Below are 12,927 nucleotides of genomic sequence, written 5' to 3'. Positions count from 1 at the left end.
TATATTTATCTATTGCTGTATAACAAACTACCCCAAGAGTTGGCGACTTCAAACAATAAACATTTCTTATTTCATGCAGTTTGTGTGAGTCAAGAATCCTGGCAGAACACAGTGGGGAATGCTTGTTTCTTCTTTAAAGTGCTTGGGGGCTAAGCTGGAAGACTTGAAGTCTGGGGGCTGGAATTATCTAAAGTCTCATTTATCTATATATTTTGCAGTCAGTGCTGACTGTTGGCCACCTTTTGTGAGGAAAGAGTTAACAGAGCAGATGTGGTCCTATATTCCTTGCATGGCCCCAACAGAACCTAGAACCATGATTGACCCTTTGCCAGTCACTGGGAACATGGCTCATGGATGTCAGGGACTGATGATTTTGTTGTGTACACCTGAAGCAATGGACTGTGCTATACTAGCTTTTCAGGTTGCTTCGTACAAGTGTCAAGATTAATGATGTGCACCTGGCTTCATTCTTGGAGTCCTGCATTTCAGTTGCCATGGTTGGTCACATAGCAAGATATGCTTATGTGACCAGCATACCAAAAATTCTTTGGATCCTGGGTAGAGATATTTCACACATGTTCCTGTAAGTTACTGCTAGGGAGAAAGTACATCCTGTGTGGCCTCTAATGAAGAAGGACTCTGAAGCCTATACTGGTTCTCTCTGGACTCCGCCCAGTAAAAATATTTATCCTGCTATTTTCTCTGTATCCTTTGTCATAATGAACCATAGCTGTGAATATAGCCTTTTTTGAGTCTTATGAGTCCTGACCAACCACCAAATGTGGGGTGGTCAACATACATTTATTACCTCATTGTTTCTGTAGGTCAAGAATCTGGAGTGGCTTGGCTGGGTATTGATTCGAGGTCTCTCATTGTCTAGGAGTTAGGCTTGGCCAAGTCTCAAGGATCTGCACCCAAGCCCAGTTATGTGGTGCTTGGCAGGAGGCATCAGCTCCTTGCTACCTAGATTCTCCACAGAGCTGTTTATGACATGCCTTCCCTGAGAGGAAGTGATCCGAGGTAATCCAAGAAAAAGATAGAGAGAGAGAGAGGCAAGGGCGGGAGCTGTGACAGAAGCCATAGTCTTTTATAATCTAATCTCAGAAGTGAAATAACATCACTTTTGCCATATTTTATTGGTCACACAGACCAACTGTGGTACAATGTGAGAGAAGACTACACAAAGGTCTATATACTGTGAAGTAGGGATGATTGGGGACTATCCTGAAGGCTGACTACTAGAATAGCTGTATTAACATGAGATGAAAATAGACTCCAGGAGAAGGAATACTATTAGTGACAAAGAGGGACATTTCATAACACTAGAGGGGTCAATTTCTCAAGGAAACTAAAAATCTTAAGTGTGAATGCAGAGCTTCATGCCAAATTCTGTCCCAAATAGAGATTTTCTCCATATGTGTTTATAAAAGGAAACCTTTTGTGGTGGATTTTAGCATATTTCTAAGTCCACAACAGCATCTTCATTGCAGTTGTCTTCATCAACACTAAGGGAGTCTAAAAGCCAACTTTTTTTCTAATTTTAGAAAATAATTATGAAGATGCTATAACAAAAATAAAATTTTATTTGTAAATAGTTCTGCGTTAAGTAAAAGTACATTGGGGGAAAAAAGTCACCTAGGAGTTAAGAAAGGGCATGGGGATTTCAAGAAATCATAGTTCAGCAAGGCAAACAGGAAATCATAACCACAAATCAGGAACAAGGCCGAAGCAGCAGAAGGTGACGTCTAGGTGATGCTTATTTTTAATGGTTGATAGGCAGGCAAAGTTTGATGCAGATGATGTCTGGGAAGTGAGGAGAAGGTGCTGGAAAGTCTGTCAACCAGGCTATGAGCACTGGGAGCTAAGAATGTGTCCTGCTCACCATAGATACCCTGGCACCTAGCATAATACTGGGCACATGAAATAACACATGAGCAAATTAATTTTTAAAATATTAACTTTTTAGTGAAAGAAACAGCCAATGGAAGAGGCTGCCAAAATGTACCAATAGTTTTAAAGACATCATTTGAATAAGAACTCTAGAATATAGACTTTTTTTTTTTTTTTTTTGAGATGGAGTCTTGCTCTGTCACCCAGGCTGGAGTGCAATGGCACGGTCTCAGCTCACTGCAACCTCTGCCTCCCAGGTTCAAGGGGATTCTCCTGCCTTAGCCTCCTGAGTATCTGCGATTACAGGTGCACACCACCACACATGGCTAATTTTTGTATTTTTAGTAGAGACGGGGTTTCACCATGTTGGCCAGGCTGGTCTCGAATTCCTGACCTCAAGAGATCCACCTGCCTTGGCCTCCCAAAGTGCTGGGATTACATGTGTGAGCCACCATGACTGGCCGACTTATTCTTCAAGATTAGGTTATCTGGTCTCATCCTAATTTCTAATAGCTTTTAATAAAAAAAGAAATATATCTGGGAAAAAAATCAAAACAGAAAATATCAGATTTACCCTGGCATTCAAGGTTCTCCATTATCAGCTCTACTTACTGTTCCAGATTTAGCACTGGTTCTACCTTCTGGAAATCTGCCACTCCAATCAAATTGACCAAATGCTATATTTTCTTGATTTAACTTGAACATTTCCCACCCTCCCACTTTTTAATATCTCTGAAATCAAGATGTTTTACAATCAGTACATTTGGATTTGACAAAATGAGGTGACCTTCCTTCAAACATGTCCTATTTTTTCTTCCCTTGAAGAACTGGCTTGAAGATTTTTTTTTTAACCTCTTTTACATTTGTTGAAATCCAATCAATCTTTCCAATCTCAGTACAAATCCAAAATCTCCTAAAAAGCCTTCCTGGTCAGCTTTTTAAAAGTTAATTTACTTTCTTCTGACTTATACTACTTAATATCATTGTTGTATATTTTTGTGTCTTATTTATTTTTCCAGATTATAATAAGAATCCAATAGGCAAAAACTATATATCTTACAACTTTGTATTTTCCACAGCAACTAGCACATATTTTCCTCATTTTGATGATCAACAGATATTACTTAAGTAAACAAATGAATAAATTAATGACCACACAATTATGCTTAAAAAACACAACTTACTACAAAAATGGGAAAGTTATATTTGTAACAATATGAGATATCCATGGTACATTGTTAAAGATGAAGAAAACCAAGCTGCAGAACAGTATGTATAGAATTACTTTATTTTTACTAAGTCATCAACAATAAATTTCTCCCTAACACATAAAATGTGAATGGTTATGGATATACCTAAAAAGTTGTTTGGAAGATCACAGGCCTAATGGTTAATATCAATTATCTTTGGAAAGTGGAATTGAGGTAATGAAACTGTGAAAGTTCATGATAGATTTTTTCCTTTTACTTGTTTACTTCACACATATATGTGTGTGTGCTTTTAAAAAGAAAATTCAACGAAGTATATGAATTAGTTTTATAGTGAAAATTGAAGTGATAAAAGGGAATGGCTCACTGTCTTTCAGGTACGTAGCTTTATGATGAAGGGGAAAGAGAAAGCTCAAAATTCACTACATAGAAGGATGTGAGTTATGAGATATGACAACCAAGAAATAAGATTAATTCAGAAAACTGGAGAAGAAAATAGTTTTCTGAACCCAGATGTAGTCAAATTCTGGGGGCTTCTACACTGGTTGATATAAAACCCAGTATCACACAAAACAAAGTGGAAAGTTTAGGGCAGTGGGCCAGAATGGGGAAGTTAGTTATCTTAACAACAATGACAAAAAAAAATGTTCTTTCTTCTTTTCTAAAAAAATTAAATGTTTATGGGTACATACTAGGTATGCATATTTATGGGGTACGTGAAACGTTTTGATGCCGGCATGCAATGCATAATAATCACACCATGGAGAAGGGGGTATCCACCTTCTCAGGTGTTTATCCTTTGTGTTACAAACCATCCAATTACACTGTTAGTTATTTTTAAATGTACAGTTAAGTTATGATTTACTATAGTCACTTTGATGTTATTTTAAGGTATAACCGAAGCAAGATTTCTATTCAAGAGACATCACTCAAATGTATTTTTCTCCTAAGAGTGGCTTCATCAGAGGCATATTGCTGGTAGAGAATATTGCCCATTTCTGTGTAATCCAGTGACATCACTGATGTCACGTAAACATACTGGATGAATGAGGTATTTGTATCTTTACCAACTGTAAAAACTTTTTGCTTTCTTCTTTTTTCCACTGCTAGCCATACACCAAACACTATGCTAAGTGTTTTACAGGTTTTATTTGTACCTCCAACAACCTGTAACTCTCCCACTTCACAGATGGGGAAGCTGAGGCTTACTTCAGTTTAACTGATGCCAAATCCCTTACTCTTTGCCTCTCCACAGCTGTGTCTGTCACATGATAATACTGTTAAATAAGCACGAGGCATTAGCTTGAAGTTGTGTCCATACTTTGCAATTCCTGTATAACAAACTGCAACCTAACTTAGTATGTAAACAAGCTGAAACTTAACTTAGAAGTATAACGGACAGCCGAGTTTCAGCCAATCATAGCCAGCCAGCTCATTGCACCAAGCCCCGATAAGGCAGACACCTAACTGTAGCTAAGCAGATGATTGCTCTACTTTGCTTCTGTGTCCAGACTATAAAAGCTTGTTGCTCACTCTTCTGGGTGGACTCTTCCTAGCTCTTCTGGTTCTGAGTGTTGCCTGATTCATGAATTGTTCTTTGCTCAAACTCTGTTAAATTTAATTCCTTTGAAGTATTTCTTTTTTTTGAGAAGGAGTCTTGCTCTGTCGCCCAGGCTGGAGTGCAGTGGCACAATCTTGGCTCACTGCAACCTCCACCTCCCAGGTTCAAGCGATTCTCATGCCTCAGCCTCCCAAGTAGCTGGGATTACAGGAGTCTGCCGCCACACCCAGCTAATTTTTGTATTTTTAGTGAGATGGGGTTTCACCATGATAGCCAGGCTGGTCTCGAACTCCTCACCTCACGTGGATCACAAAGTGCTGGGATTACAGGTGTGAACCACTGCGCCAGGCATGAAATCTTTCTTTAAAAAATACCTGTTGTTGCTAGACAGCCCATATATAGAACATTATTCCCCATTTCACATTCTCGTTCCACTGCTGTGTGAAGTTTTTTCCTAATTGCCCATATTTGTGCCAATAATGCACCATCACACTGTATCTCAGGTCAGTTTTTCCATCCATTCAGCTTATCGTTTTTACTAGAACAGTAAAAATACTCTGTTGAAAGGCAGATGTTCCCAAATATTTCTATTTTTCTTTGCTAACTTCTTGTAGCTCTAACACTTCTTAATTCATCTATTTTCTTTTTGAACAGTGCATATTTTCAGGTGTATTCAATGAGCAGAGGGAAAAGTATGGTAGCCATTGCATAAGGCAGTATAGGTTGACAGTCCCTTTTCTACCTATTTAGAAGTCCAAAGAGATTTGATAAATGAAAGACTTTTCATAACTCATTTGGCATCAAAACCTGACCTGACATGAACTCATTTGGCAACAAAGCTTGTCCTCAACTGACTTGAGGCTATTTTTAATCTCCATTGATCCCAGTCAGTGTGAATGTTCACACATTTCACTGAAACAATATCAATTTGTTTCATTACAGGGTTCTGCCCCAGACCCCACTGAGTATCTTATGTATGATTTGGTGTAATTTATCTTATTATCACTCCAAGATTCAAAAAGTCCTAAATTACAAAACACTTCTGGACCCTGAGGGTTTTGTATAAGGGATTTCAGCTATGTATTTGCTTTTCTTATGCTCCTCTTTTTTAAAAGGTTAATATGCTTTCCCAAGTTGAACACTTTGATTTGGTGAATGTCTATGGCCATTTTATACAAAACCTTTGTGACTTTAGAAAATTCAAATATAGAGGAAATGAAACCCTTTTTAGAACTTTATCCTCACACAAAAGTCATTACATAGTATCTCCCGCCTCACCAATTGTTTCATTGTTTATTGATGGGGAGCCACTAAAACATCTACCCCAAAGGATTAATTTTTTTCCCCTCAGTTTCTAAATGTGGGATACCTTTTTTCAGGCTATTGGTTATTTGACTGACGTTTTTGGAATATGTAAAGTAGTTTGTAACTCCATGTGGGATCAGATTAACCATAATGTGATTAAAATTAGGGTGATCCCATCCTAAATAACACAGTGAAACCCCATCTTTACTAAAAATACAAAAAATTAGCCTGGCATGGTGGTAGGTGCCAGTAGTCCCAGCTACTCGGGAGGCTGAGGCAGAAGAATGGCGTGAACCCGGAGGCGGAGGTTGCAGTGAGTGGAGATCACGCCACTGCACTCCAGACTGGATGACAGAGTGACTCTGTCTCAAAAAAAAAACAACAACAACTAGGATGATCCAGATGAACTTTAAATTTTAAAGTTTAAATTTCAGACTGGTCTGGATTCTCTCAATCTGAATTTTCTGTATATATTTATACAGACCCACAGGTTCATTTTCTTATTCATTGTCACATGACTATCGGGTATTCTGGTATGCTTTCAGAACCTTGGGTGCTAAACCATAACATCTGAACATCTGTTAAACCTGGCACTTTAGAAATTTTTTAACTGCCACAGAATTGTTATTCATTGAATGAAATTTTTCATGAGAGTTGTGTGAGTCACAAAGCTTAATTCTAAAAGTCAAAGAAAGATTCCCAAATAAAGGGTAAGGAAAAGCACCTCTGACTTAAGACATTTCCCTGCTTTTCTGTGGTAAATCAGTTGCTATGACAGTAGACTCACTCAGAGAACATGCACCTAAGTGCTTAAAATAGCTGAAGAGCACTTTTCCCTTATGAATCAGATTCTTCAAGGAATTGCTAAGTCTTACAGCATGTATGTGAGCATTGTTTCTGCCATTAGTAACTACAGTTACATGGTGGGGTTAAAAATATCCTATTGTTTGGGGTTTTTCAGTTTTAGCAGAGAAAAAAAGAAAGGAAATTCCTGAGTATTTAACATGTATAGATATACATGTCTGTTAATTTTAAGGGTCTTTATTTGGTTTGAGGTGAAATAATTTTAATTTGAAGTCCACATTTTAAAAGCATTAATTAATCTTCACAATAGCATCTGTGTGGCATACATTAATGAAATTATGCCCATTTCACAGGGGACTGATTAAAGTAAAGATGCCAAGTATATTTCTACTTTAAAGTAAATTTTTATTCAGAAATAAAATTGAAGACCTCAGACTCTTAGCTCTCTGAGTAATTGCTGTATACTATGACTGCTTTTCTCCATGTACCAAGCTATTCTGGATTATTCTCAAGTTCTCTCATTTGTCTTTACTGAATGTTTGTTGGACAAGCAATGTGGATAAGGATTCCAAGAATACATGGGAGGGCAATGGCTCCCTCAGAAAATAGGGAAGGTGGACATGCTAGTCGGGCTCCCTGTGAGTTATCCACAGCTCTTTTGACTTGCCATACTTGTTGAATAGCATCCATGGCACCTGTTCTCTTAGCTGCCCTCTTCCCAACCAGTCCAGGCTGTCCTCACTCCTGAATTCTTCTGCAGAGTTTCCTCCATCCGCCATTCCTGTGCACGCACTTCACTCTGCTGCCAAAAGCGATCAATCGCCTGTCAGAGTGGATGTGCATGGGGCTATTACCAAATGGGAACTGAAAGCCTGAGAATTTCATCTCCATGAGGTACCAAGGGGCTACTTCTGCAAGCAGAAGTACCAGATTTGCCCTTTAATGATGGTCCTTCAGGGTAATTATAGAGTGCAGAGAAAAACTCTTAAGAAAATGGAATAATAAACTGTAGATTGGGGAATACTGAAAAGAGAAAACATGCTACAGACTTTTTGGCTTCTTGTCTCTTTTTAAACAGCTATATACTTTCTTTATGTGCTAAGCACATATTTCACTAAATCAAGTTCCTTCATCCGATAAAATGTATTGTTCTACTTCCCCTTAACCTTTTTTTCCAGTAAATATAGCTATAAGAAGTCCATTAGCATGTATTATCCATTGAGCCAGTAAAGGGCTTACTAAGCTTGAGGAGAAGCCACTGAACACTACAGGCTTGGCCCTGCCCTCAGGGAGATTCCATTTTGTGCACCTGAGATAGCCTGAGGACCCTAAAGTCTTGATAAAGAAGTCACTTGTACAACGCTGCTTTGAAAGTTTGGCATTTGTTGAAAATGAATAAGGATATGTTGGTCTACATTACATATTCAGAACCAAGTATCAAAATAAAATTTATAACAGCCTTTGGCATAACTCCAGATTTGAATTATGAAGGATAAATGTTCTTGGCATTATACTGGAAGGTTTTTGGAAGAGAAGTGCTGTAAAAGCAGACTCTAAGGCAGTATCTAAGATAATACTAAAACCATTGGTTGAAAATTTAAACATTTTAAAATTTGTAATAAAAAAGTCATTATTTCTCTGTGTTCTCTGAATGGAATTTAGCCAAAGATATATGTTAAATAATTAGTCATTTCAGTTAAAGTGATTGCACAAGTTGCTCATTTATGCAGCGATCATGGAATTGCATTTTGTCTGTTTTATACGGTCTAATTTTCACTGGCAGTCCTTAATCCTTGTCCCCACTTCTGGGAACAGATGCTACAGATCCTCTCACTTCTAGATCAACCTATACTCCCACTGTCTCTGAAGAGATGGTATAGCCTCTTCTCGTGAGTCTCTACTTGACCAACTTTATTATGATCAGATTCTTTCTTACTAGGCTTCTTTTGAAATGTAGGCCCATTTTTTTGTTCTCTGCTCAAAAGCTACTAATATACACCCCTATGGTTCCACTCCCCATAACTGCTTTGTCCCAAGCCAGCCTACACCCTGCCAAGGAACAACTCCCTGATTTAGGAAATCAGATCCTCTGCACAAACTGGCTCTGCTGTTAATGCCCCTGTGGGCACAGGTTAAATGCTTCTGCTAGTATCACTGTCAAGAAATCATGTTTGAGACCTAGAGACCTGGGTTGAGAAATAGGTATCAAGATCTACAGCTGCAGCCCTGTACCTCTAGACCAAGATTAGCAGGGCCACAAAGTTCAACATCCAATCAAGGATCCACTGGTCTTCCAATTCCTAAAAGAGACTGAGAAAAGTAAATAGTCTTGGAGAACTGCCTGGACATTACTGTTGAATACCAACATCTAAGCCCCTTTTAATTATTTCTAACAAATAGATAAAAATCTAAACAAATCTCAGGTGAGCAAGGGGACTACTATCTTGAGTTCTCTGGAAAGTGTTCAAGCTGTGAAGTTACTGGGGCATGCTGGGCCAGAGACAGAGAGCTCTTGGAGGCCAGTGAGCAGGTCATGCCTGCAGGGCCATGTGACCCATACAGAACACCAAACTGACTCTCAGGACACAGTATAGAGCTGGACCCCTTCAGCGTACCTTCCTCAGAGGACAGTGGCTAAACATTTGCATGAACAGCATATGCCATTGGAGGATCCCAGCACAAGATAATTTGTGCCTATGTTCTTTATTGACTTATCGCAATAAGCATTTCCTTCTGACTTACTACTAATACGTTAGCAAGTCCCCCATCCTACTAGCTTCCATTCAGAAGTTAGTATTCTCAATTTTAATCAATTATTCCAAATATTATTCTAAATAAGAATTATTTAATCTAACAAAAATTATGTTTATACCATTTTTTAACCTAGCACAATAAAGGATGCCAGTGTTACGTATGTAGGTCTCTAGAACAAAGACATTCTGTAAGTTTCATCAGCTTATGGTCTAGAGGTCACAGAGGCTGAACAAAAGCATCCAATCATATCAGTTTTTATATATACCCTTCCAATTTTCCTTCGAACACATACATTTATACAGGCATGGCACTATTATCTATGAAATAAAAAAACTGTAAGCAACCTAAATGTCCAAAATTAGGAAAAATTTTTATCTAACTATACTATGGCCAATTGCTGAAATATTATGTAGCTGTTCCAACAATCCTTATAAATGTTATACAACAATGTTGGAAAAGAACTTTAATACACATTTAAGTGAAAAGGCTAGCATACAAAATTATTTGTATGCAGATGAAACAACCTATGTAAAAATAAACGCACATGGTGGGGAGGAGGGTACTGGAAGGGTATACACAAACCTACTAATAGTTGATGTTTTAGGTAATATGCTAATAGATCATTTTCTCTTTATTTAAAAACAATGTTCATAATGTTGCTACATTGGCTTTACACAAAATTAAGCATATTATACATATACACATGTGTGCCTCTTTCAAGACAGTTCAGAACTGTGCTAGGCCTTGGATTTTAATATTATGTCTTAGAAATACAAGTAATAAAAGATTTTATGCAAACTGGATTAAACCTGAGAGAATGTATGAAACTGTATCACTGGAAAGTTCAGACTGTGGACCACTCTCAGGGTGAACTGTTCCAGAGATTCATGGGGTCCTCAGTGCTGTGGCTCCCTTCCTCTTGACACTGCCTTCCTGCTTTTGTCACACTTCTTTCCTTGTGGTAGAAAAATGACTGCAGCAGCTCCATATTGGTTAGAGAAAGAATAAGATCAAGTCTTCTGCCATCATCAGACAACAGTCTCTGCTTCCCTCTGTTTGGACCAATGTAGATCAATTGCCAAGGCCAAGGAACTATTACATGGGCTTCAGGTTAAGTGATGCCATCCACACATCAATCTGTTACTGTCCACAAATATTTGGCTGGCCCTCCCTATCAGAGGACACTACTTCTCTACCTCACTGACATCAGGTTTTGCTGTAACTTGCTCTGGCTATTGAAATACAAACTACCATTGTTCAACAACGAAATGTGACATAATTGTTCAGCAGCACTATTGGCTTCACTAAAGCGGTTTTGTTCCTTCTCTCAGGTATTATACAAGCATTCAGAGCCAGTGTGTGGTTTTCTGTGCTCCCCTTCCCCTCTGCTACAACGCCAGACAGACAGAGGCTTCACCGTCAGCCTGAATTCTAAAGTGAATCTGTAATTGAGTGGAACCACAGCCCACCAACAATGCACATACAGCGTGAGCTACACCTTCATTATAAGTTGCTGAGATTTGAGAGTTGTTTGTTACTGTACCATAACTTAGCCTATCCTTACTGGACTGAAGTCCCTGCTTAACCATTTCCTAACTTTATGACCTTGGGAAATTTTCATTTCTCTGAACTTTAGTTTCTTTATTGGTAAAATAAAGATAATGTGTAAAATTCCTGGTATATACTCAAAAATGACAATTACTATTTATTAATGCTAAGAATTATAATTCTCACTGCAATGGGGGAATTTTCTTCTAATTTATCTTCTGAAAGAGGAGGTATATTATATTGCTTTTTACTAAGGCAAAGTTACAGACTCAAAGTCTCGGTATATTCACTGATCATCTGTAGATAGAAAAAAAATTCTTCCCCACGATATGAATCTTAGTACCTTGGAATGCTCCTTTTTTTTAAGAAATAAAAAAGATTAACCTAAAATTTCATAAGGAAAAACTGCTTTTTCACGCTCAATACCAAAATGTGATATAGCTATTCAACATTACAGTTGACTTCACTGAAGTAATTTTGTTCCTTCTCTGAGTTATCTATTATTGAAGATAGTCAAGCACAGATATTGAAATAGATGATTTTTCTATTCCATTGTGAAAACCTTTGTGTTCCCTGCACCCCTTCCCATAAAGTGATGAATTCTATAATGTGAGATAGAGAGTGACAGAGAAAGGGATTATAGTCAGAGAAATGCAATTTAAAAGTAAAAATTCCACTTTCTCTTTTAATTGAAATTGTAATTATATTTAGACTTGAATCTAACTTGGCTTGATTTCATAATCAATAATTATTTTACATTATGCAACACATTTTCTATCTTAAACATCCATCATTGACGTCTAATACCTAGTAAATTCTTTCAGATATTGTAGGTTTTATCTCGCTTAGTTTTCTGGTATCCAGTATTTAAGATATGAGACAGTTGTTTGTCCCTTTAGATGAAAAGTGTGTGCCTGAAAAAATTAGCACAAGCTAAATCATGTTTTAAATGCATTACAGCAGTAGTTCCCACACAATGTTATGCAACAGAACAACCTGGAACTTTACACATACACCCACACACATTCTCTCTCTCTCTTCTGGGCCCTGCCCCAGGATATATGTATTACAATCTCCCAAAGCAGAACTCAAAACATTTTTTCCTAAAAAGCGCCTGAGACACCAAGATCTTGGTTTCTAAATACCATTGCCAAGATGGGCACAGTGGCTCACACCTGTAATCCCAGCACTTTGGGAGGCTGAGGCAGGAGGACTGTTTAAGCCCAGGAGTTCAAGACCAGCCTGGGCAACATAGGGAGAACCAGTGTCTACAAAAAAAAAAAAAAAAACACTATTACCCACTAAAAGAATTCAGTGACTCCTTAGTGAAATGGGGTGAGGTGGGAAAAACCTGACCTTAGAACATTTTTTTGTGCCAGAAAGTAAAGAAATCCTCAAAAAGATGGAGAACATGTCAAAGGAAACAGAAGCAAGCAGATTTTTGCAGGCCAGCTGTAGCAAAATTTGATCATGAAAATAAAACGAATAATAGGTTATAACCCAGTGAATAAAATGAGAATCAACACATCTATATTGTTAAGACAAAAGGATGAAGGAAGGAAGGAAAGCAGGAAGGGAGAGAAGCTCTTAAAACAGAATGCTAACTAATAAATTTAGAAGGAATGATGAAATTAGAAAATCACCAGTTGAGTTAGAATTATCAATAAATACTAAAACTAATGGGTGAGAATTGTGATGAGGAATGAAATATTTACATAGTCTTCCCACAAATTACTTTTTAATGCCAAAGAGAATATAATAATTTGACAGTGAAACAAGCTGGCAGCCACCAAATGTACTGGCTGGAATGGTGACCCCCAAAAGATATGTCCACGTATTAATTGCCAGGACCTGGGA

General features: G+C 37.8%; 1 long non-coding RNA gene across 1 annotated transcript in view; it reads left to right on the top strand.

The window, feature by feature from the left end:
• Positions 1 to 12,262, top strand: part of LOC111546419 — a 69,105-nt gene extending 56,843 nt beyond the window's left edge. The window contains exon 8 of the long non-coding RNA XR_002732778.1: positions 10,854 to 12,262. This is a non-coding gene — a long non-coding RNA (uncharacterized LOC111546419). The remainder of the gene's footprint in view (positions 1 to 10,853) is intronic.
• The last annotated feature ends 665 nt before the right edge of the window (positions 12,263 to 12,927 follow it).

This window comes from Piliocolobus tephrosceles, chromosome 11, assembly GCF_002776525.5.
Source record: "Piliocolobus tephrosceles isolate RC106 chromosome 11, ASM277652v3, whole genome shotgun sequence".
Taxonomy (NCBI): Eukaryota; Metazoa; Chordata; class Mammalia; order Primates; family Cercopithecidae; genus Piliocolobus; species Piliocolobus tephrosceles.
Note: the sequence above shows the minus strand (reverse complement) of the source record. Positions and strands in the feature narration are given on the sequence as shown.